At 34.4% G+C, this 3,319-nt stretch overlaps 1 long non-coding RNA gene across 1 annotated transcript; it reads left to right on the forward strand.

Moving 5' to 3' along the window:
- LOC109707133 lies at positions 498–3,110 on the forward strand. Its single transcript, XR_002215413.1, has 2 exons — positions 498–904; positions 2,755–3,110. It is a non-coding gene; the product is annotated as an uncharacterized LOC109707133 (long non-coding RNA).

Below are 3,319 nucleotides of genomic sequence, written 5' to 3' on the forward strand. Positions count from 1 at the left end.
AAATGCTGCCGCACCGAGAACTTGTTATGATGCCTTGATATTTATTATATCATTGAGGAACTGATTACTTCTGTTTGATTATGGTTGTGTTGTGCTACAGTGGTTCTAATTTGGTTTTTGCAATATTTTGAGGCTTGTAGAAGAATGATTTTTCTTGTGATTTTAAAAGAAGGGACTGTTTGTTTTGGAAAAGAATTTGTGGTTTTTGCAATATGTAATGCTAGATTGCAAGATCTTAGGCTTTTCTAATATTCATTATTGCAGGGTAATCTAACCACGACTTTCCTGTGTTCCGGTATAAGGGTATGTTATTGTTTACAGTAGTTGTTCATACTGATATGTCCTGCGAGTATGTAACATTCCTGACCATGAGACCGTCACTTTGAAGTGATAATATATAGTGATAGAGTCCCTTTGTTTTTACTCGGTGTCTAAATATATTTGATTCTTCGTTTAATGACTTATTTTCAGTATACTCTTTTGTGTGTACTTCACAGAAGAAGGGATTGCTGTTTCAGAACGTTGCAGTAGAAATTTTGGTTATCTGCTGAAGCAAGTTTGTGATCTGGGCCATGTTCATGCAAACAATGCATTTTGTACAAAAACAAGAATCTCCTAAATCAGTTTTTGTTTGACATAAATGTGCCTTCTTCATATTAATACATTCCAGAGGACTCAGCTTAAGACTTGCATTTGAATGCGCCTTATGGTTAATGCTATTTATTTTGTAACCTTTGAGTATTCTTTTGCTGTGGTAATTACAGCCGTGCTTTTGATACAAAGTTCATTGGTATCTCCCTTGCATACTCCCTATCAACCAACTATCACATGCCCATTTAGTAAACAAAAGAGGGGCTGAACAGTATCCATGCATCCAAACAGCTCCTAAATGTGATTCCAAATGGTGAGCTAAGTTAACGAGATTATTTTTTATATTAGAAAAGAACGAAGCTACTGTAAGGCATCAACAGTAGCCCATACCTGCATCAATCAATTTACACTTTTGGTGTTACTCAGGGCTATCTTCTTTGATGTAATAGATTTTATATCTATCGATTTATTACCTGTAATTTTTCAATTTTGTGTATCAATTTCGCACAGATCAATGTACAAGATAGTTTCTGTTTTTAGGGAAAGAAGCAAATATATATTCAAAAAGGAAAAAGATTCATCACTAGGATCATTTTACATATATTGCCTTTTCTTTGTTATCACAAGGTCTTTAGCCTCTATGGATGTTTTATTCCTTCCAGCATTAGCTTACCTACTATGCCTTCATTTGTTTGTTCTTATTCCTCGGGAGTTCATTTTCCCTACCCATCTGCCGTAAACTATCAGTCTTAAAATCTAGGAGCTAATCACATATGTTTGCTTTTTGCTTTTAAAAAACACTTAAGAAGGACAGTGAATTAATTCTCTACTGCCCTTGTCCTTCTGGTGGTTAAGATGTCATTTTCTGCATTTGCTATCTCTCTGCAGTTACATATATCAACTCAAAAGCTCTGGTTTATTTATTTCTTCCTTATGTGATATTGCGAATGGGAAATTAGCCGGTGGCCCTCTTGCCCTGCCCCTATTTTTACATATAGAAAATTCTAGGGCAACTTGATTTGTGAATGCTTTTAGAAATTGTATTCTTTTGCGTGTTTGGCATGTAGGAGTCCATTGAATAGCAGAGAGGAGAGAGAAGGCATGTGATGCATATGATAGTTGGCACTACTTTTGACTAGAGAAATAAAGTATCAACTTGTGGTTTATTTATTGCATGTGCTTTAAAGATCGAAATTAACAAAATGGAATTAGATATAACTTATCTGCACTATTCTTCTTTTTTTTTTTTTTTTAAGAGGATAGTACCATTAATGTTAAGCTGCTGATTCTGAAGTAACCACACTGTTTTTTTTGGGTAACTTAAGAGTGGAGCACTAAAAATCTTCTAGTTATACATTCGGAGATTGGATGATAGCCGTGGTGGTGAAAACTATTGTTTGATAGAACTTCTCATCAGATTACAATTAATAACTTTTTAGGCATATTTCATTGTTCATTGCATGCTTTGTTGGTTTGGTAAATTTATGTCTAATTCATTATATTCTTGAATGGTTTGTCCTAGTTCCTGTCTTCTCATATGCTTCCTGAGCCACATCAGAGTAGGGTATATTGCCCAGTCATCTTGGGCCTAAAAGTCGAACAATAACATGGCTTTTTGTTGTTAGCTTTTTGTACCTTTGAGTGCATTGCTTGTCCATTACCGTAGTAGAGGAACAGGTTGGGCTCCCCTTCTATTTTTTTCTCAAAAGGAAAAACAAAAGAAAAAGAATAAGGGAAGTTGAAGAAAAGCTTCTTTAGTTTTCAGGGGAGCTGATCCTGAGCTTATGGAGTGATTCCGTATATACGAGACGAGCTATGCTATTCTTTTTTTTTCTTTTTGAAAGAGAAAAAAATAGCATACTATCCGCTTTGTTTATTTATTTGAAAAATAAATTTAGTTGGAAATGTAAATCAACTAGAATTTAAACTTTGGACTTTGGATATCAACCACCGTGTCTTTTACCACTTGTGTTAGGGACAGTCGGTTGAACTACGTTATTTTGAAAACGGTAAAATAGTAGCGAAAAAGTTTGCGTTCTTAAGGGTGGATGAATTATACTTTTTCATTATTTTAGACCATTGTTTTGTGAATATTAAAATCTGCTGTGGCAATATCTCTACTGAATAAGTTATTTTTTTCTTCTTTTTTTTTTGTTTTAATAGACAGAAACTTATGTCAACAGGAGAGATAAAGAGGCTCACCGGACGAAAAGGACGCAGGAGACATGAAGTTCAGTGTGAGCGGTTAGCGAGACTATTTATGAGTAGTCATTGTTCTTGAATGAACTGCTGTAGACCGGCAATTCCATTAGCGAAAAATCAGCTTGAAGCCAAACCATCTTAACTAAAGTGTAAGTTAAAGTGTTTCATTTTGGAGTTATAAGGCGCCAGGTTTGAAATTTTAGGGCATCGGAGGCTACTATTAATTGTATCAAAAAAAAAGAAATGTCATCTGTGATGTCAGAATTGGTTAAATCTTTTCGCCAGAAAAAAAATGTCTTAAATGTTTTTATTTCTTATGCTCGAATGCTTTAAGCTTTCAAATTGAGCTAGATCATGAATTATATATGACCGTCGGATGTTTTTTTTTTTTTTGAAAAATAGATAGCATGCTACCCGCTTTGTTTATTTCATTTAGAAATAAATTTAGTTGAAAATGTAAATCAATTAGGATTCGAACTTGAAACGTCGGGTACCAATCATCAAACTCTTTGCCACTTGGGACGTC

This window comes from Ananas comosus, linkage group 3 (genome assembly GCF_001540865.1).
Source record: "Ananas comosus cultivar F153 linkage group 3, ASM154086v1, whole genome shotgun sequence".
Taxonomy (NCBI): Eukaryota; Viridiplantae; Streptophyta; class Magnoliopsida; order Poales; family Bromeliaceae; genus Ananas; species Ananas comosus.